This window comes from Ranitomeya variabilis, chromosome 6 (assembly GCF_051348905.1).
Source record: "Ranitomeya variabilis isolate aRanVar5 chromosome 6, aRanVar5.hap1, whole genome shotgun sequence".
Classification (NCBI taxonomy): Eukaryota; Metazoa; Chordata; class Amphibia; order Anura; family Dendrobatidae; genus Ranitomeya; species Ranitomeya variabilis.
In genome coordinates, this window is record NC_135237.1 from 219,374,061 (window position 1) to 219,397,647 (window position 23,587).

General features: G+C 45.8%; 1 protein-coding gene across 2 annotated transcripts in view; it reads left to right on the top strand.

Annotated features, from left to right (window-relative positions):
- DAP (death associated protein) overlaps positions 1-23,587 on the top strand; it is a 486,374-nt gene that overhangs the window by 461,573 nt on the left and 1,214 nt on the right. The gene's annotated exons all lie outside the window — the stretch shown is intronic.

Below are 23,587 nucleotides of genomic sequence, written 5' to 3' on the forward strand. Positions count from 1 at the left end.
ATCTTCATGCCCACTCAGACACAGTCATTACACAGTACACAGCAGAAGCACATTTATAAGATTATCTCCACGCAGAAACATTTGTTTTAATCACATCCAATTATAGAACCTATTTTTATTCAAAGATCTAGTGAATAAAGTTAACTTTTGTTAATTACCTATAATATCTAAAATATAGGTAGTTTGCACCAAGCATTTTTTACTAAATGTATTCAATAGTGGGATAAGATTTAATTTTATTAAACCTGCAGTCCTTTTGTAATATGACCCAAAATATAAAAGCGACTACAGGCGCTGCACTCTGTATGTTTGCACTGGTAATTCTACTGCTGCAGATAAACGGACATAACTACCAAAAATGTCCGATATAAAGTGAAAAAACACAAATTGTCTAATGTATATATATATCTGCGCTGTAGGTTCCAGAGGAGAACAATTAATAAAATAATTTTCTGCATATATTGTCCATAATAAAATATATCCACAGTTGCCTAGTTTAAGGTTTATTAGTGCGTTATTAATACGTTATATATAATGCTTATAAGATGTTGATATTTACCGGGTATCTCACAGTAGAAGTCTCCTGAGTATGTCCACAGTTACCGGGTGTATCACGGTCAAGATCTCCTGAATTAGTGCACAACGGTGATGTTTTCAACCACTTTCCTTCCAGAGGATGTGCGAGGAGAGGGTGAAAAAAACCTGTCCCGGCCGGTGACAGTCACCCCTTACCTCACCGATGATGCTCCTAACTCTTCAGCGTGAGCCTGCGCTCCCACACACTAGTTGCCGGCGAGGTGCAGTGAAGCTGCAGGACCTCGCGTGACATCACTTCCACGTGATGTTACACGTGAACGGTTAACGAATTGCACACAGTACCAAAAAGGATCTATCCAACGCGTTTCGAAGTCAGCGGACTCCTTCTTCAGGGAAGGTACGGTGCCGGTCAAAGATGCTTTATATATCATATAGCGAGTGGAAGCGCTGGATCCTATTTGTTGAAAGCAAAGAGTTCAATTTCGCTATTTAACCCATTTGGAATCAGTGTATTCATTTCGAAAATCCATTTGCTCTCCTCCCTTGACATCTGGTGGATGAAGTTACCCTTTCGCCAATTTTTTTTATTAACAATCTTAATCCCAGTAACTACAATGTCCTTTATAGAGCCCTCATGGTGTTCTTTAAAATGTTGTGATAGAGGATGACCCGCAAATTTTTTATTGATATTCCGTAGATGTTCCCCTATACGTACACTCAAAGGGCGTATAGTGCGCCCTATATACAGTTTATCACATGGACATTTGATGCCATAGATTACTCCACGGGTGGAACAGGTGATATGGTCTTTAATCTCTGCTTCATTATCTTTATGGATAATACTAGATTGCTTTTTTGTATTTACTTCTCTACACGGTAGACATTTTTTGCATGGAAAAAAACCAGACGGGATTTGTGATATGAGTGATGATTTTAACGATACAGGTTTACGAACATGTGGGGCTATGATGTTCCCCAAATTATTCACCCTCCTATAGACAAATCTTGGACGTTCTGTTAATGTGTCTCCAATCACCCTATCTTCCTTGAGTAAACTCCAATGCTTATTTACGATTTTTTTTATAAAATGGCTATTAGAATTATATGGCATTATTATAGGTATCCCCTCATCTTCCATGTTATTACTTTTTTTCTCTTTTGGTTTGAGTAATTTTCGTCTTGATTGTTTCCCTACCTGTTCCTTAACCCATATCAGGGTCTCTTTATCATATCCTTTCTGGCAGAACCCCTCTATCAGGATATTTGTCTCTTTATTGAAATCCTCTGATTTGGAGCAATTTCTGTGGGCCCTTATGAATTGGCTTTTGGGGACGTTCAAGAGCCAACTGGGTAAATGGCAACTATTTAATGAAATATAATTATTTGAATCTGTTGGTTTGTGGGTCATCCTCTATCACAACATTTTAAAGAACACCATGAGGGCTCTATAAAGGACATTGTAGTTACTGGGATTAAAATTGTTAAAAAAAATTGGCGAAAGGGTAACTTCATCCACCAGATGTCAAGGGAGGAGAGCAAATGGATTTTCGAAATGAATACACTGATTCCAAATGGGTTAAATAGCGAAATTGAACTCTTTGCTTTCAACAAATAGGATCCAGCGCTTCCACTCGCTATATGATATATAAAGCATCTTTGACCGGCACCGTACCATCCCTGAAGAAGGAGTCCGCTGACTTCGAAACGCGTTGGATAGATCCTTTTTGGTACTGTGTGCAATTCGTTAACCGTTCACGTGTAACATCACGTGGAAGTGATGTCACGCGATGTCCTGCAGCTTCACTGCACCTCGCCGGCAACTAGTGTGTGGGAGCGCAGGCTCACGCTGAAGAGTTAGGAGCATCATCGGTGAGGTAAGGGGTGACTGTCACCGGCCGGGACAGGTTTTTTTCACCCTCTCCTCGCACATCCTCTGGAAGGAAAGTGGTTGAAAACATCACCGTTGTGCACTAATTCAGGAGATCTTGACCGTGATACACCCGGTAACTGTGGACATACTCAGGAGACTTCTACTGTGAGATACCCGGTAAATATCAACATCTTATAAGCATTATATATAACGTATTAATAACGCACTAATAAACCTTAAACTAGGCAACTGTGGATATATTTTATTATGGACAATATATGCAGAAAATTCTTTTATTAATTGTTCTCCTCTGGAACCTACAGCGCAGATATATATATACATTAGACTTTTGTAATATGACCTACGAGATTTTTTAATTCCTTAACCACTTTTATCTGCATGTATGTCATAAAAGTCAAATCTGTTATAGTGTCAGCTGGTAATAAAACTAACTTATCCCAATTAATTAGCAAGCCAATTTCCATTATTCAATAATTATCTTCATTATTGGGATCATGCATTTCTGAGTGTTCCAAAAGTAAAGTAGCCTATAAGGAAACTTTGTTTCTCTTTTCCACTGCATCTAAATCCAACCATGTCAGGAAAAAATACATGTCAATGGCTCACTTTTAATGGGGAAGAGGTCGGGAGGCAGGGTGCTGCCATATCTTGGGCAACTCCCCATCCTCACCATATCTAAAAAATGCATGCACACCTCAGGTGGGGACATGTAATAGTTTTTTAAGTTGAAAATTGAGGGCCCACACCCATTCTGTTGTATTACAGCCTAAATAGCATTCCATTCTGCTGTCAAAGGCTGCAGCATCATCTAAATACATAACCACAATAGAGGATAACTGGAGATTCAAAAATAATCTTACATTTATCGCTGCTGATCTATCTTGCATAATGTCATGTCGGACACTGTTCACACTAGGGAGTCCGACAGACAGCGGTAATTCCTCATTCGTCCACTATATGCTCATTGGCGCCAGTTAGATTTGATCCAGATTATCCGGGGTTAATCTGGCTGGTACTCGGGTTGAGGGCTGAGTCACGCCCACTGCGTTTAAATAGTTTTGCTGGGCTTTGGGTGTCGCCGATTATAGCTTCTGTCGTGTGCTTGGTTATCTCGGTCTGGAGTGGTGGTCTAGGAGAAGGAGTTTCGTATCCGGTGGTGTATTTCCCTTTGTCATATTTTCTCCTTCCTTTATTTTTTATTCTTTTACCCTGTGCACTTATAGTGTATTCCTGTGTGACTGCGGCGTGGTGCATATTTTACGTTATCCTTGTCTGTGCTAACTGTGGGTATTGGTGTGTGGTCTCTTCACTGGGTGGTGGGTGGTGGTTTCAGCCTAGGGTTGAAACAGGAGATAGGGTGAGGGTGGAGGCCCAGACATGCACACCATCAGTGTAAACTCTGGGAGAAGGGTCAGTCAGGGTTTCCCAGAGTTGAGGGAAATCGCAGGGGCCTGGGTTATTAGCTCTTGCCTAACTAGGCTTCCCGTGACATTATAATCAGCCATATTTTTGTATTCCATGGATCCCATGACTTCCATAACCCGCCAGTTGGAGGTGCTGACCCTGCAGGTCACTGAGCTGAAGGGGGCAGTTCAGCAACAGGGTCTAGTAGTATCTAATGTGCAAGCTGAATCTGCAGGCAGAGTTGCTGAGCCAGTTTCCTTTGCCTGAAAGGTTTGCTGGGGAACGCAGTAAATTTGTTACTTTTCGTGAATCTTGTAAACTGTATTTTCGTATGCGCCCGATCTCCTCAGGTAATGAGGCTCAGCGTGTGGGTCTAGTGTTGTCATTACTGAACGGGGATCCTCAAGCATGGGCGTTTTCTTTACCATCTGATTCTGCTGCATATAACTCAGTGGAGCGTTTTTTTCTGCTCTTGGACTCATTTACGAGGATCCTGACAGAATGGGTCTAGCAGAATCTAAAATTTGCGCTATTTGCCAGAGGGGGCGTATGGCGGAGGATTACTGTTCTGAATTTCGCTGCTGGGCGGTAGACACACAGTGGAATGATCCTGCGCTGCGGAGTCAGTTTGTTCATGGGGGGGTTTCAGGAAGGCTTAAAAAAGCCCTTCTGATGTATGAGACTCCTGTTTCTCTAGAATCCGCTATGAGTCTTGTTATCCGTATTGATCGCTGTCTGCGTCAGGGGGTGCAAGAGACGCCGCCTATGGGAGAGAGCGTGGGTACAAGTGAGGTTGCTGCAGGTGAGCCCACGGAGTCTATGCAGATCACAGGGGTGTCACATGTGAAGCATCTTGCCCCTTTGCTCAGGAAGCAGAGAGCCTGTTTTTGCTGTGGTAAAACTGGTCATTATGTTGATACTTGTCCTCTGCTATCTAAGAAAAGCGCAATGGTGGAAAAACTACGAAGCTCAGAGGGTGTGGAGGAGGCCGATCTGAGTTTATGTATATCCTCCATAGTGGTTTCTCAATGCATGCTCCCTGCCAAGGTTGTGGTCTCTGGCAGAGAGCTACCTATTACTGTGTTTGTGTATAGTGGTTCGGCCACTAACCTCATTGATGAGGAGTTTGCGCGCACAGCCGGTTTCAGGATTGAAAAACTGCCTCATCCTATCCGGGTGGTCACCATCAATGCCGCTCCTCTCCCACAGGGGGAGATTACTGAGTTTGTGGCTGAGGTTAAACTCCACATTGGGGTCCTATATGCTGAGCAAGTTACATGTAAGGTGCTCAGTAATCTTCCTGCTCAAATGGTTCTGGGTTTTCCATGGTTGGCAGTACACAACCCGGTGATTGACTGGAAAACTCAGGACATAATTCAGTGGAGCGGATTTTGCCAGGAGAATTGCCTGGCCACATGTGTGTCCGCTGTGACTCCTAGCATTCCTGAGTCACTGCAGGACTTCGCGGATGTGTTCTCAGAGAAGGGTTCTTCAGAATTGCCACCACATCACCCCTATAACTGTACTATTAGGCTAAAACCAGGGGCCAAATTACCGAAAGCTAGGATGTTTAATATCTCTGGTCCTGAGAGGCAAGCCTTAAAAGACTACATCGCTGAGAGTCTGAGCAAAGGGCATGTCAGGCCTTCATCCTCGCCTGTGGCAGCGGGGTTTTTCTTCGTTAAGAAGAAAGATGGCGGATTACGCCCGTGTCTGGATTTCAGGGAGTTAAACCAGATTACGGTTCGTGACCCATACCCTATGCCACTGATACCTGATCTGTTTAATCAGGTGGCTGGTGCTAGGTGGTTCTCTAAGCTTGACCTCAGGGGGGGCATACAACCTCATAAGAGTCCGTCAAGGTGATGAGTGGAAAACGGCTTTTAATACTCCTGAGGGTCATTTTGAAAATCTGGTGATGCCATTTGGTTTGACAAACGCGCCTGCTGTTCTTCAGCATTTCATAAACGATGTGTTCTCTCATGTCATGGGAAAATTCGTTATTGTGTACCTTGATGACATTCTCATCTATTCATGCGACCGTGATACTCATTTAGAGCATGTTAGGCAGGTGTTACAGCTGCTCAGAGAGAATAAGCTCTATGCTAAACTGGAGAAATGTGTATTTTCGGTTCAGGAGTTGCCTTTTTTGGGTTATATTGTGTTCGCTTCAGGGTTCAAAATGGACGCCGCTAAGGTGCAAGCGGTGCTGCGTTGGGAACGTCCTGATAACCTAAAAGCGCTCCAGCGGTTCCTGGGGTTTTCTAATTATTATAGAAAGTTTATTAAAAAATGTTCTATCATTGCTAAACCGCTCACTGACATGACAAAAAAAGGTACCGATTTCTCCGCCTGGTCTGAGGCTGCTGTGCGCGCATTCGAGTTTCTGAAAAATAGTTTTGCTTCAGCTCCCATTCTGGTGCAACCGGATGTATCGAAACCATTTACTGTGGAAGTCGATGCATCTGAGGTTGGAGTGGGGGCGGTGCTGTCTCATGGCTCATCCTTGAGCGACTTGCGTCCATGTGCCTATTTCTCCAAGAAACTGTCGCCCGCCGAACGTAACTACGATATAGGCAACAGGGAGTTGTTGGCTATCAAGTTGGCTTTTGAGGAACGGCGACACTTTTTGGAGGGGTCGGTTCACCAGGTTACTGCTATTACCGACCATAAGAATCTGCTGTATTTGGAGTCAGCCAAGCGTCTGTCCCCCAGGCAGGCTCGCTGGGCATTGTTTTTCACGCGGTTCAACTTTTTTGTCACTTACCGACCTGGGTCTAAAAACACTAAGGCGGATGCTTTGTCCAGGTGTTTTCCGGGGGGAGAACCTCGGGAAGAACCGGTACCCATCCTCCAAAAGGGTGTAGTGGTCTCGGCTCTCACGACCGAGGTTGAGGCTGAAATTGCCGAGGCTCAGGAGGAGGTACCACCTGAGCTTCCTGTTAACAAATCCTTTGTACCGCTCCATCTTCGCCTAAAGGTGTTGGGTGAGCATCATGATGCTGTCCTGGCTGGCCATCCAGGGGTTTAGGGGTCCCTTGGAGTTGGTGTCGCGTCGGTTTTGGTGGCCCAAAATCCGACAGGATGTGGTCTCATACGTGTCAGCATGTACCACGTGCGCTAGGGCTAAGACGCCCCGCTCCCATCCTGCTGGCACACTACTTCCTCTCGAGGTACCCAGTAGGCCATGGACGGAGATCTCCATGGATTTTATCACAGACTTGCCTTCCTCTGCTGGGAACACGGTCATCTTGGTGATTGTTGATCGTTTCTCAAAAATGTCGCACTTTGTGTCTTTGTCTTCGTTGCCTAATGCTAAGACTCTGGCTCAGGTATTTGTGCAAGAGGTGGTCAGACTTCACGGGGTCCCGTCTGACATCGTGTCTGATAGGGGTACTCAGTATGTGGCAAAATTTTGGAAAGCATTTTGCTCACGGCTGGGGATCAAGTTGTCGCATTCTTCGGCGTTTCATCCTCAGTCAAATGGTCAGACTGAGCGTATGAACCAAAATTTGGAGCAGTACTTACGCTGTTTTGTTTCCGACAACCAGGAGGAGTGGTCGACGTTCCTTCCTTTGGCTGAGTTTGCCATAAATCAGTGATGGCGAACCTATGACACGCGTGTCAGTGCTGACACGCGTAGTCATTTTCAGTGACACGCCGGCCGCGGCCCCATAGAAATTGCATCTTTACATTGCATGGCATCCGATCCGATTTTTTATCGGATCGGATGCCATGCAGGAGGTCTGTGGGTCCAAACAACAGAGCTCCGGCACAGAGCGTCTAGGCCTGGGACTTCTGGTAGGCCCGGCGCAGCTCCCGGAAGTCCCAGGCCTCCGTGCGGGTCGGATGCCATGCAGGAGGTCTGTGGGCCCAAACAACAGAGCTCCGGTGCAGAGCGTCTAGGCCTGGGACTTCCAGTAGGCCCGGCGCAGCTCCCGGAAGTCCCAGGCCTCTGCGTCGGAGCTGTGTTGTTTGGGCGGCATTGCGCTGCTCCCTGCTTCGCCGGCCGGAAAGATCGGACCTACCGGTCCCATGCCTAGAGTCCGCTCTGCGCCCTACCTCTGTTATTTGGGTGGCATTGCGCTGCTCCCTGCTGCGCCGGCCAGAAGTCCCAGGCTGCACTTCTGAGGCCTGAGGAGATCGCTGTCTGGAGGCCCTGTGATTGCTGTCTGCAGGCCCTGTGATTGCTGTCTGCAGGCCCTGTGACAACTACAGCAACCATCATCCAGTGAACTGTGGGGTGTCATTGGCCGTTACTAAGATAAGTGAGGGGGAGGCTGGAAGAGGCCTGTGCTATGGGTGCCATTTCCCGCCATTAGGAACGCCATCTTGCAGCATAGTACAGACTCCATTTCACCACCATTACTGTTTGTGGTGCATCCTTATTAACCCCTATTTCTGCTAATTGCCTGCAGGGCTAACTATAAATCTTCTCTCATGGAGAAGCCACAAAATAAAAAAACAAAGTTAAGTAAAGGGAGTGGTAGTAGCAGTAGCCGACCCTTTCAAGAGACATGGGCTGAGATGTATGGCATTATAGAAAAAAATGGCAGATCATTTTGCGTTCTATGTAGTGAAACGGTAGTAAGCAGAACGTGGAATGTAAATAGACATTTTGAAACTAATCATTCCCAGCTCTTGAAAAAAAGTGAGGATGAAAGGAAGGAATACATTTCCAGGCAGCTACACCTTCATAAGAGCCAATCTAATTCCATCCTTAAATTTGTAAAAAGCTCTACAAATTTAACATCTGCAAGTCTGAGCATTGCTCACTCCATAGCTCAGCATGGAAAAGCACTCAGTGAGGGAGAATTTATTAAAGATACTCTCTTAAGATGTGCACCAGTTCTATTTCATGATATGCAGAATAAAGATGCAATTATTAAGAGAATATCTGAGTTACCACCGCAACAGCTGGAGTGCCACAGGTTCGCCATCACAAGAATTCCCCCTCCCCCTCACTTATCTTAGTTCACGGCACCCCACACAAGTTAAATAATAGCAAGACCAACAAAAGAAACCAACTGACAGATGAACAAAGAAGTCACTAAGCAGGTAAGTTAAATAATTATAATTATACATATTTGTTATTTAAACTATACATGTCGCAAAATTATGGTTTTTTTTATCAAGGTGACACACCACCCAAGTTATGTTCGTTTTTCTGGCGAATTTTGACACACCGAGCTCAAAAGGTTGCCCATCACTGCCATAAATAATCACCGCCAGGAATCTTCTGGGGAGTCTCCATTCTTTTGTGTTTACGGGCATCATCCTCAATTTTGTACTTTGAGTCAGGAGGGCTCTTCCGGCGTTCTGGAGGAGGACATGTTAGGAGCACAACTGTCATCCGTCTGGAGGAAAGTGAAACAGCGCATGTTGAGCGTGGGTGCAAGGTACAAACGTGTGGCTGACAGTAGACGTGTGCCAGGTCCGGACCTGAATGTGGGTGACTGGGTGTGGTTGTCCACAAAAAACATAAGACTTAAAATACCATCCCTTAAATTGGGTCCTAGGTTTATTGGTCCGTTTAGGGTCGCCGCCATCATTAACCCGGTAGCTTACCGATTTGGAGCTCCCTACGGTATATAAGATTCACAATGTGTTCCACAGATCGTTATTAAAAATGGTGGTGGGTTCTGTGGACGCGTTGCCGATGCCTCCTCCAGTCTTGGTGGATGGCAACTTAGAGTTTGAAGTCTCCAAGGTGGTTGACTCTCGTGTGGTGTGCCGCGCATTACAGTACTTGGTACACTGGCGTGGTTATGGGCCGGAGGAGAGGTCTTGGGTACCAGCTTCGGACATACATGCGGACCGGCTGGTCAGTATGTTTCACCGCCGCAATCCGGACAAGCAGGGTCCTATAAGTCGTGAGGGCCCTGGGGTCCCTCGTAGAAGGCGGGGTACTGTCATGTCGGACGCTGTTCACACTAGGGCGTCCGACAGACAGCAGTAATTCCTCATTCGTCCACGATATGCTCATTGGCGCCGGTTAGATTTGATCCAGATTATCCGGGGTTAATCTGGCTGGTACTCGGGTTGAGGGCTGAGTCACGCCCACTGCCTTTAAATAGTTTTGCTGGGCTTTGGGCGTCGCCGATTATAGCTTCTGTCGTGTGCTTGGTTATCTCGGTCTGGAGTGGTGGTCTAGGAGAAGGAGTTTCGTATCCGGTGGTGTATTTCCCTTTGTCATATTTTCTCCTTCCTTTATTTGTATTGTTTTGCCCTGTGCACTTATAGTGTATTCCTGTGTGACTGCGGCGTGGTGCATATTTTCCGTTATCCTTGTCTATGCTAACTGTGGGTATTGGTGTGTGGTCTCTTCACTGGGTGGTGGGTTGTGGTTTCAGCCTAGGGTTGAAACAGGAGATAGGGTGAGGGTGGAGGCCCAGACATGCACACCATCAGTGTAAACTCTGGGAGAAGGGTCAGTCAGGGTTTCCCAGAGTTGAGGGAAATCGCAGGGGCCTGGGTTATTAGCTCTTGCCTACCTAGGCTTCCCGTGACACATAAATCCTGATTTAGCAGTTTCAGTTATAGAAGTAATTACACCCAATATCCTGTTCACCATAGCTTTGGCTAAAAATTTAACATCTACCTGGAGTAGTGTTATTGGTCTGTGCGATTTTGTATTTTATAGATTCTGCTCTGGTTTAGGCAAGGCAGCAATTTTGGATTCACACATTGACTTAAGTAGCTGTCCCTACTTTTCTGCTGTTTAAAATATTGATAGCAATTGGAGCATTAAAATCTCAGAATATATTTTTATAACCTGCCCGCTTGATCTTTGTTCCACTCCCTTACCTACTTGCAAAAGGTCTTTTGTGTCCTTGTTTCTCCATTGAGGTCTGGCTGTCCTTACTGCCTCCTGCAAAACCTTATTCGTACCACCCAATGTCGAACTGGGATACCAAGGGCCCACCGGTAACATTGATTTTTTGGGGGCCCACTTTTCACCTTAATACAAATATTGCACCGCCGTCATTCACAAATGTACTTAAATATCTCTCTCTCTCTCTCTCTCTCTCTCTATATATATATATATTTATATATATATATATATATATATATATATATATATATATATATATATATAATAAACTGGGTTTGGTTAAAGAATGATATGCTGCTTTTTTTTCTGTACAGTGTGAATCAAGTGAATTATGCCAAGTACTGCCCGTAAAGTGGGGTTGGGGGCCCAGATCTGCACAGGGGCCCACCGAGCCGTATGGGCCAGTCCGAGCCTGATACCACCAATGCATGAATCATTATTTTAATATCAAGGAGGTTCCTGGGACTATACCCTATAGCTGCCCACCTAAACTGTAACCATCCAAACTACGTTTCTATAGTATTGCCTTTTTGCTGTATCACATCAGTCAGGAGTATAGACTGCAATGATAGTTTCAGCTTATCCCATTCTCTCAGCGGGTCACAGTACATGTCTCCAGACTGCCTATTCTGAGAGGTGTTATTGCACAGGGCAGGCCCCAGGATCTTGGAGGAGGAATTGTTTTGTTTTTTTCTGTAGTACGATGCCTGTGCATTAGCAGTTATCGGATAAATGATAGCTGCTACTGTGCAGGCATGGCTGGCGCCAGTTTCAAACTGATTTTTTTTTTTTAAGGAATATCAGGACAACCGCAAAGAAATTAATTAAACAAATTGCATATGCGATTGCGCCGTTCCCCGACCCCCGATATATATTTTTCATTATGTAAACATATACATGAATTTCTAAGCAGAAGACGGGCTTTCCCAAAAATGCCGACGGAGCCCCCGCACCACCGAGCATCTCCAAAACTGTCGCGCACCAGCCTTGTATGGATGTGTGGGGGCTTCGTGATGTCACAAAATGTCGGCGAAGCCCACGCACCACCAAGAATCTGCAAAACGAGCACACCATCCTGGGATGGATGTGTGGGGCTTACACAAAATGGCGGAGCCCCCGCACCACCAGACCTGCCGCACAAGCCTGGGATGAGTCTATCGCCAGACCACCGAAACACCTCCTGTGACCCTGCTCCACCAGCGCTCCCGATCTCACCCTACCTCCGGTAAGCTGAATAATTCGGACTGTAAGACGGACCCTTATTTGACGCATTAATTTTTTTGCCCTATTTTTCTTCTCAAAATTTGGGGTGCATCTTATGGTCCGGTGTGTCTTATAGTCCGAAAAATACAGTTATGGAATGTGGACGAAATAAAATGAAAATTTTACTTTTTTCACAAAAATTTTGCTTTAGCCCCCAATTTTTTATTTTAACAAGGGCAACTTGAGAAAATGGACCCCAATATTTGTTGTGCAATTTCTCTTGAGTACGCAGATACCTGATATGTGGGGGAAACTTCTATTTGGGCACATGGCAGGGCTCGGAAGGGATGCAGCACTATTTGACTTTTCGAACGCAAAAATGGCTAGAATCGAGAGCGGATGCCAAGTCGCATTTGGAGAACCCCTGATGTACCTAAACATTGGAAACCCCCACAAGTGACCCCATTTTGAAAACTACACCCTCAATAATTTCCTCCAAGGGTATAGTGAGGATTTTTAACCCAAAAGGTACTGCACAGAATTTGATAACATTAATTTGTCATATTGAACATGTCATCATTAGTGTTGAATGCAAGTGCTGCAAGCTCGAGTAGCGAGCACTTGCACTCAACACTAGTCATCTTATCGACATCCTTTGTTTTGTTTTTTTTTACTTTTGAACCCTAACATAACCCTAACCCTAATGGCAAAAAATGAAAAATAAAAGTTGTAAAAAAATTGAATCTGACTAAGCGGATAGGTAAGGGAGGGGGGAGGATGATGTATTACTTACTGGCTTTTGATCACTGTGATAGTCTATCACAGTGATCAAAATGAACCAATAAAAAAAATCCCTGCTGTTGCCAGGTGGCTGCCGGCGATGTTCGTGGGTGCATTAAGCGTGCACTCACCATTTTTTTCCTGGAAGCTTTGGCGGAGGGACGTAGCTGGAAGGACTGAGGGATGGCAGAGGTACCGGAGGGAGCTTGGGGACCTAATTTCTCTCTATTCTAGTATGTATATCATGTCAGAAGAGAGAGAATTTGTTTAAACAGCAGGTATACTGGTCTGTTTACTTTATTTTTTTTACATCACATGATCGAAGACAATTAAAAACGGCCCTGATTTTGTTTGCCAGAGTCAACACCCCCCCCCCCCCCCCGAGTTGAACCCTGAAAAATTTCCAATGCTGGGGGGGCCCTATATGTTTGTTTCCAATCACCATTTTAAAATGGCAGTGAGGGAATACGGCCCCTTAATGGCCACCATTTTAATGCGGATCAGCAGTTGTTAAGGGGTTAATGAGAATAATGTCAGTGTCATCCCGGACCTTCTCACTCAGGGACCAGTATGCCATACTCAAGTGCAGGGCTTCCAACTAACAGATTTGGAATTTGAGAGGGCACTGTTGAATCAGAAATTATTTTCTCCAGGGTTAGTTTCCACCTTACTGAAGAGTAGGAAACCTATGACAAAAATTTATGGCAGAGCATGGAAAAAGTTTTTGGAGTTTTCAGGAGAAGCTTTTGGAAGAAAGGTTCCAATACGTTCCATCCTAGTATTTCTCCAGAGGGGGGTTTGAGCTAGGCTTAGCTACCAATACCATTAAGGTTCAAGTTTCAGCATTGGGAGCCTTAGACAATTACAATCCCGCAACGAATAGATGGATATCAAGGTTTATAAAATCCTGCGACTGATCCAAACCAGTCCCAATTCCAAGAGTTCCCCCATGTGATCTAAACCAAGTACTGGAGGCGTTATCTGATAAATCCTACAAAGGTTCAAACGCTCTGTCTGCTACTCCTCATTGCCGGTGATGTATCCCCAAATCCCGGCCCACCTCAACACATCCCCACGCTCATTTCTAACCCCCTACCTCGATCCTCCGCACGTTTTCCCAACCATGACAACCTCATACCCATTCATCCAGCCCCCACTCCCCCAGTCCCCTTACCTGGAGCACTATGGAACGCACGCTCCGTCTGCAACAAACTGCCATTTATCCATGACCTCTTCATCACCAACAAACTCTCCTTCCTTGGCATCACGGAAACCTGGCTCACCCCCTCTGACAGCCTCTCCAGCTGCGCTTTCCTACGGCGGTCTCCACCTCTCTCACACCTCTCGCTCCACCAACAAACGTGGTGGAGGGGTTGGCTTGCTCCTGTCTGACACCTGCTCCTTCACTCCAATCCCGCTACCACCCTCCGCTACTCTTCCCTCATTTGAGGTACACTCCATCCGCATCTATTCCCCCTCCAACCTCCAGCTGGCTGTCATCTACCGCCCCCCAGAACTAGCCATCTCCACCTTTCTCGACCACTTCACCACATGGCTACTTCATTTCCTCTCTGTTGACATCCCCACTATCATCATGGGTGATTTCAACATCCCGATTGACACTTCCACCTCAGCTGCCTCTAAACTTTTATCACTGACTGCCTCCTTTGGCCTCACTCAATGGTCCTCTGAGTCCACTCACAAAGATGGCCACACGCTGGACCTCGTCTTCACCCGCCTCTGCTCCCTTACTAATCTCACTAACTCACCCCTCCCCCTGTCTGACCACAACCTACTGACATTCTCTTCCCTCTCCTCTCCTAGTGTACAACCCCCACTCCACGAACTTCCTCGCAGAAATCTCAAACATCTCAACTTACAATCACTCTCCGAGTCCCTTCTCCCTCTTACCGACATAGCCTCCCTTCATAACACAAATGCTGCTGCTGCTTTTTATAACGCCACAATAACAGCAACACTCAATTCGGCCGCCCCGCTCATGCATAGCAAAACTCGTACAGTCAACAGGCAGCCCTGGCTGACCAGCCTGACTAAAGAACTGAGACGGGCTTCCAGGATCGCTGAGCGAAGATGGAAGCGATCCCGCTCTGCTGACCACTTCACCGCATACAAGCAGTCCCTCGCCAGCTTCAAGTCCGCGCTCACTGCCGCAAAACAAACTTACTTCTCATCTCTCATATCCTCCCTGTCTCACAACCCTAAACAACTTTTCAACACTTTCAATTCTCTACTCCGTCCCCCCGCACCCCCTCCCTCCCCTCTCATTTCTGCTGAAGACTTTGCCTCTTTCTTTAAACAGAAGATCGATACGATCAGAGAAAGCTTTGGCCCACAGCGCCCACTGCCCCTCTTAGCTGCTCACCCCTGCTCCTCCAAAACCAGCTTCTCCACCATGACAGAAGATCAGCTCTCCACCCTCCTGTCGAGATCACACCTCACCACCTGCACGCTCGACCCGCTCCCATCTCACCTCATCCCTAACCTTTCCACGGTCTTCATCCCAACCCTAACGCACCTCTTCAACCTCTCACTCACAACAGGTGTCTTCCCCTCATCCTTCAAACATGCCAAGATCACACCCATCCTCAAAAAGCCCTCCCTCGACCCATCCTCTGTGTCTAGCTATCGCCCGATATCTCTTCTTCCTTATGCCTCCAAATTGCTGGAGCAACACATCCATCTTGAACTGTCCTCTCACCTCTCCTCCTGCTCCCTCTTTGATCGATTACAATCTGGCTTCCGTTCCCATCACTCAACTGAAACTGCCCTAACTAAAGTCACCAATGACCTACTAACTGCCAGGAACAAGCGACACTACTCTGTCCTCCTTCTCCTGGACCTGTCTTCTGCCTTTGACACTGTGGACCACTCCCTTCTGCTACAAATCCTCTCATCTCTTGGCATCACAGACTTGGCCCTTTCCTGGATCTCATCATATCTGACAGATCGGACATTCAGTGTCTCCCTCCGCCACACCACCTCCTCACCTCGCCCCTTGTCAGTCGGTGTTCCTCAAGGCTCTGTTCTAGGACCCCTACTCTTCTCCATCTACACCTTCGGTCTGGGACAGCTCATAGAATCCCACGGTATGCAGTACCATCTCTATGCTGATGACACACAGATCTACCTATCCGGACCTGACCTCACCTCCTTACTTACCAAAATCCCGCACTGTCTGTCTGCTATTTCAGCCTTCTTTTCTGCTCGCTTTCTACAACTGAACATGGACAAAACAGAATTCATCATCTTTCCCCCATCTCACTCTACCCCTCCACCAGACCTATCCATCAATGTCAATGGCTGCTCACTTTCCCCAGTCCCACACGCCCGGTGCCTCGGGGTGATCCTCGACTCTGCCCTCTCTTTCAAGCCACATATCCAAGCCCTTGCCTCCTCCTGCCGCCTCAAACTCAAAAAGATTTCCCGGATCCGCGCATTCCTTGACCGTGACACCACAAAAACACTAGTGCATGCCCTTATCATCTCCCGCCTCTACTACTGCAACCTCCTACTCTCTGGACTCCCCTCTAGCACTCTGGCACCACTCCAATCCATCCTACACTCTGCTGCTCGACTAATCTACCTGTCTCCCCGCTATTCCCCAGCCTCTCCCCTATGCCAAGCCCTTCACTGGCTTCCTATTGCCCAGAGACTCCAGTTCAAAACCCTCACAATGACCTACAAAGCCATCCACAACCTATCTCCTCCATACATCTGTGACATGATCTCCCGGTACCTACCAACACGCAACCTCCGATCCTCTCAAGACCTCCTTCTCTACTCCCCTCTCATCTCTTCTTCCCACAACCGCATCCAAGACTTCTCCCGTGCTTCCCCCATACTCTGGAACTCTCTACCCCAGCACATCAGACTCTCGCCTACCATAGAAACTTTCAAAAAGAACCTGAAGACTCACCTCTTCCGACAAGCCTACAGCCTGCAGTGATCCTGAACCTACTGAACCGCCGCACAACCATCTCTGCCCTCTCCTAGTGTATCATCACCCATCCCCTGCAGATTGTGAGCCCTCGCGGGCAGGGTCCTCCCTCCTTATGTACCCGTGTGCCTTGTTTTTTGCTCATGTTTAATGTATTTGTCTATATTTGCCCCGTATTTCACATGTAAAGCGCCATGGAATAAATGGCGCTATAAAAATGAATAATAATAATAATAATAATAATAAATGGACTTTTGCTTAAGTATCTCACTTTGAAGACAAGAATATTGGTAGCACTAATCTCCCGTAGGGTGAGTGATATTCAGGCCCTTTCATTAAAGCCTCCCTATACTTCCCAAGGTAGCTTTAGGGTATGTGCACACGTCCGGATTTCTTGCAGAAATTTCCTGAAGAAAACCGGAAATTTTCTGCAAGAAATCCGCATTTTTTTTTGCGTTTTTTTCCCGGTTTTTTTCCCGGTTTTTTTTAGCATTTTGCAAGCGTAATTAGCTTGCAGAATGCTAAAGTTTTTCAAGCGATCTGTAGCATCGCTTGGAAAACTGACTGACAGGTTGGTCACACTTGTCAAACATAGTGTTTGACAAGTGTGACCAACTTTTTACTATAGATGCTTCTTATGCAGCATCTATAGTAAAAGATAGAATGTTTAAAAATAATAAAAAAAATTAAAAAAATGGTTATACTCACCCTCTGCAGACAGCCGATATCCTCAGCGGCGTCCGTTCCTATAGATGGTGTGGTTCAGGACCTTCGATGACGTCGCGGTCACGTGAGCGGTCACATGACCGGTCTTGCGACCAATCACAAGACAGCGACGTCATCGCAGGTCCTGAACCACACCATCTTTAGAACCGAAGCGGCAGCATGCAGCGGTGAGAGGCGGGAACACTCCGGGGGCCATCGAAGGTGAGTATATCACTATTTTTTATTTTAATTCTTTTTTTTTTACCAATTATATGGTGCCCAGTCCATGGAGGAGAGTCTCCTCTCCTCCACCCTGGGTACCAACCGCATATAATCTGCTTACTTCCCGCATGGTGTGCACAGCCCCGTGCGGGAAGTAAGCAGATCAATGCACTCCTAGGTGTGCGGAATCCTCGCAATTCCGCATTTTTAATGAACATATTGCTTTTTTTTCCGCGATGCGATTTTTTCGCGGAAAAAAATGCAACATTTGCACAAAAAATGCGGAATACACTGTAAATAATAGGAGGCATAGTGTGCCCGCAGGATCCGTCTTTTGCCATTGACTTTAGCTAACGACGGATGGACACACTTCGCATCCTTCGTGCGACAGATGCATTGTGTTTTTGCGGTCCGTCATCACAAAAAAGTTCAATGTAATGTTTTTTTTGTGCGACTGGTCCGCCATTTCCGACCGCGCATGCGCGGCTGAAACTCCGCCCCCTCCTCCCCGCTCATCACAATCGGCAGCGGATGCATTGTAAAACTGCATCCGCTGCCCACGTTGTGCTAAATTTAGCACAACGTCCGTCGGTACGTCTGGCCAACGGTTTGCGACGGCCCCGTACCGACGGAAATGTGAAAGTAGCCTAAGAGCTGTGAACTATGAAGGGGGGGGATTTGCCCTCTGTATCAAGAGTGACTTGACAGAACACAGCCAGGACATCATGAATCAATAGAGGAACACTCTACAGGACAACTGCCAGGACACCACGATTCAATAGAGGAACACTCTACAGGACAGCTGCCAGGACACCAAGGCTCAATGAAGAGGGACTTTTACAAAACCACAGCCAGTAACTCTACAGAACAGTTGCCAGGACACCAAGGCTCCATCAAAAGAGGCACAGATTTGACATTCTACAGAATGCCAGCTTAAGGGACCACGACTCTAGCTGGAAGAATACTGATCTGCTTCATTTACCATCTTTGAACCCATGGATAATTTGGGGGAAGCCAGAATTGGAACCCACCAGCACCTGGCTCCAAGAAGACTTTCAGAGAAGCCAGATTGCGACCCTCTGGTCACCTGGCCACGTACCTCAATGGACTGTCAACTTCCTAAGCTTGTTGTTACCTCCTCTCTGTGGGTGCCTGACAGAAGCGAGGCTCCACTGGTGGGGTTAGTTGGCCCTGGAAGCAAGGAAGTCACAGATGCTCTAATTCCGATGAGCCAGTGAAGGGGTGAAACTAATTTGCACCATCTTGGGGATTTTGCTAGGACTATTCTATATTATTAAATATACATCAGAACAATGAAACAAGAGCTTTAAATTCCTAAATGTAGCTAAGTAGAAATTAAATAAGTAATCACTAATGTCAAGCAAATTTCTGTAGAAAATGTATATAACTTTATTAGTGTTTTAAATACAAGCAAGACAAACCAGTGCACACAATAAAATCAGGAAAGTACTGGACAGGTCTAATGAACAATGATGCAAACTGGCAGAGATAGGCAATCCATATAATTAAGGCACTCAAAAATGTATAAAATGTGTACCCAGTAGAAAATATGTTAAATTGGGTAACATAACATCACATGCATATAGGGAAGAGAGTCGCCTAACAAGAACCAAATTAAAATGGGAAAGGAATGTAACACCTATCAGAAAGACAAGCTCACTATTAAGTATAGAGTGTGGCAAAATTACCACATTCCTATGGAGCTACAAATAAAGTGCCAAAAGTGGATATGTATCAAAGATAGGCATATCTTACCCATGGATGCCAAAACCAACTGCACAGATGCCCCAACGCGCGTTTCGCTGCTGCTTCTTTGGGGGGCAGTGTGTAAATGTGCCGTATCGAAGGTTTGAATATCCCAATGTGAAGTCAGAAGCCAATCCCCTATAAGGAAGAGGATTAGTGCCGGCCGCGTCTGACAAGCGCATGGGGGTGGAGCACACCCCAGCCAATCATCCCATCTGGCGTCAGGAAGCAGTGAGTGCTGGGAAAAGGTTCCCATGGTAACGATTGCACTCACCGCATCACGCAGACACCGTTGTGGATGGAAGGCGGAGGAGGCAGCTGCACGCATGCGCTACCTGCGGCAGGAAGTGACCTCGCATCAGGAGGCAGTGAGTATTGGGTAAGAGTTCCCATGACAACAGTTATACTCAGTGCCTCACGGGACACAAAGAAGGGCAAAGGGCGGAAGTAAAGTAATGGCCATCTTTACTGTGGGCAGCAGCGAAAAATAGGACACATAATATATATATAAGTTAGTGTAATCCCAAAATTGACAGCATTAAAATACAAAAGTATCAGTCTAACAAAGTATATACCAGTAGTACATTACAATATTGCTATCAACTTATAATGCTGCTGACTTCAATGACGATTTGTCACAGATGGAAATGTAAAGGCCAGCGAGCCATCACCTGCCCACAGAAACATCAGTCACAATAGGGATATGGCATGATATCGAAAGTCGAAAATATGCAGTCCAGTATAACGTCCACTAGTGAAATGAGTGAAAAAACACAAAAAACACACCAAAATTAAAATCAAATTAAAAGCACGGATTCCAAGGGCAGACAATCAAATTTGCCGCAGTAAAGCCAGGGAAACCCCAGAAGAGACGCACATGGTTATAAAAATGGAGACAAACTTATTTTTTCATTTAATCCCGATGGGGTTACAGTATCCACAGTTACGATCCAGCGACATTCAAGCTGTGCCAGCCTGCGCTTGAGGTCACCTCCCCTAATTCCGCTGTGTACCCGATCAATACCATGGATCCTTAACGCATCCGGGTTACAGGCATGGCATAGCCTGAAATGGCTGGGAATCGTTTTAAGGGTCGCTACATCGTCAGCTGATTGAGCAGCTCTAATGTCCCTCACATGTTCCCTAGTTCTTATCCGTAGCTCCCTTGAAGTGAGACCTACGTATATCAGGCCACAGGGACGTGTGGTGTAATATACAACAAAATCACTACTGCATGATATATACTCTCTGATTTTGATTTTCTTACTACTGTCTGATGAACAGAAATCCGACACCCGTTCAATATACTGGCAAGCCAAGCATGACCCGCGTGGAAAACATCCCTGCCATGGCCTCCCCGTATAAAAGGGAAGGGAAGGAGTTGACACATAATGACTCCTAATTAGTAGATCCCTTAAATTATTGCTCCTCCTTGCTGTCATCAGCAGTCTCTCAGGGAGCAATCCACCAATAACAGGTTCGGTCTTTAAAATGGACCAGTGTTTATTAAGAATATTCCGAATTGTATTCCACCTGTTATTATATGTGGAGATAAACCTAATTTGATTGGAATCACCCCTATCCCTCCTGGAGCCCGACAGGAGCTGACCACGGACGGATGTTTTAGCTCTCCAATAGCCCTTTTTGATGCATCATTTACTTTAACCACGCGCATGAAAACGATCATGAAGGTCCAGCGCCTGCGCCTCAAAACACTCATCGGTGGAACATAAGCGCCTGATTCGGATGAACTGGCCTATTGGGATTGCCCGTACCGTGGATGGAGTGTGGGCTGACGAAGCATGTAGAAGAGCGTTCACAGAAGTTTTCTTCCTGAATACATCTGTTTGAACCGTATTATCATGGTCAACAAGAATCTGGATGTCCAAAAAATCGATTTGACGTTTATGAAATTTAAATGTAAGGTTAATATTGTACCTATTTCTATTAAGGGAAGTAAAAAAATTAACCAAATCAATCTCTGAGCCCTGCCAAATAATCAAGAGATCGTCAATATAACGGTACCAACCAATTACCTGGGAAGCGGCGCTTGCACCATCCTTGAAAACCTCCCTCTCCCAAAACCCGAGAAAAAGGTTAGCATAGGATGGCACACAGGCCATGCCCATGGTGGTACCGCATTGCTGTAGAAAAAAAATGATCCTTGAAAGTAAAAAAAATTGTGAAATTGTGAGTCAATACAAAATTTAGCAACTCCAAAATCAAAAGTTGCAACGTGACATCCAGATTACTTGTACCCAGAAAAAATTCCACAGCCCTCACTCCATGTTGGTGTGCTATACATGTATATAGGGACTCTACATCCGCCGTGACCAGCAACATGCCGGGCTCCAGGGTAAGGCCGTCAAGTCTCTGCAGGATGTCAGTAGTGTCTCTGACGTAGGAGGGAAGCGTCTCCACCAGAGGATGCAAATAGTGATCAATGAACTTACAAATTGGGTCGCATAGCCCTCCCATGCCAGAGACAATAGGACGACCCGGCGGCACCAACGGATCCTTATGAATTTTAGGTAATAAATAAAACGCAGGGGTCATCAGGGACTGGACAAATAAACCATCAAAGACCTTTTTAGTAATCACTCCCTGAGAGAGCGCCGATTCAAGAACTCGAAGAAGCTCATTCTGAAATGTGGAAACTGGATTATGTGTAAGTGTGGAATACGCCTCTTTATCCCTCAACTGCCTAAAGACCTCACGCTCATACATCTTAACAGGCCAGACCACCACATTCCCCCCTTTGTCGGCAGGCTTAAAGACCACATCGCGGAGTGCCCGCAGATCAGAAAGTGCCTGTCTCTGAATACCAGTTAAATTATCATTTACCCTCCCAGTAGGAATTGTTCTAAGGTCCTGCTTAACCAACTTGCAGAAAATTTCTACTTGAGGACATAACGACAGAGGGGGGAACGTGGTAGACCTGGGAAGAATAGACCTGGGAAAATTACCTGTGGAGACGTCAGAAGTTTCTCCTGCCAGTTCCTCAAGGATGCGTAAAGCCTGCTGTTCAGCCCTGGTGTCAAGATCCATATTAGATTGGTTCTTGGAATGTAATTTTTTTAAAATCAATTTCCTTGTAAACAAAAGGAGATCATTCACTGTAGTAAAGAAATGAAAATTATTATTAGGGACAAATGTTAAGCCCAAGCGCAAGACCTCACATTGAGTATCAGTTAACACATGAGAGGATCGCATATTTTCGACTTTCGATATCATGCCATATCCCTATTGTGACTGACGTTCCTGTGGGCAGGTGATGGCTTGCTGGCCTTTACATTTCCATCTGTGACAAATCGTCATTGAAGTCAGCAGCATTTTATGGACATTGGATTACCGTTATTGCTCCTCCATTATAAGTTGATAGCAATATTGTAATGTACTACTGGTATATACTTTGTTAGACTTATACTTTTGTATTTTAATGCTGTCAATTTTGGGATTACACTTACTTATACATATATTATTATGTGTCCTATTTTTTGCTGCTACCCACAGTAAAGATGGTCATTACTTTACTTCCGCCCTTTGCCCTTCTTTGTGTCCCGTGAGGCACTGAGTATAACTGTTGTCATGGGAACTCTTTCCCAATACTCACTGCCTCCTGACGCGAGGTCAGTTCCTGCCGTGGGTAGCGCATGCGCGTGGCTGCCTCCTCCACCTTCCATCCACTACGGTGTCTGCGTGACGCGGTGAGTGCAATCGTTACCATGGGAACCTTTTCCCAGCACTCACTGCTTCCTGACACCAGACGGGATGATTGGCTGGGGTCGGCTTCGCCCCCATGCGCTCGTCAGACGCGGCCGGCGCTTATCCTCTTCCATATAGGAGATTGGCTCCTGACTTCACATTGGGATATTTAAACCTTCGATACGGCACATTTACACACTGCCCCCCAAAGAAGCAGCAGCGAAATGCGCGTTGGGGCATCTGTGCAGTTCTGGTATGTTATTATATTCTATTCTATATTATTGTCTGTTGGCTGGTTCAATAAATTATTGCACACTGTTTTGCCTGCACCCTGTGTTGTCTGAGTAGCTGAGTAGTATTATGCCCTAGGGAAAGGAGAGCAGGCACCCTCTTCACCCTTGTGTCTCCACACCTAGAAATTCAGGGGAGGAAAAATTTCATATTCTCTTCTAGTCAGAAGAGCATTAATAGAATACATGTCTGTAACTAGTTAGTGGAGAAAAAGACAGTCCTTGTTTGTAGCTTTTTTTCCTGACTGACACGGAAAACTGCTGTGTTTTTGAAAGAAGCAGCATGTCAA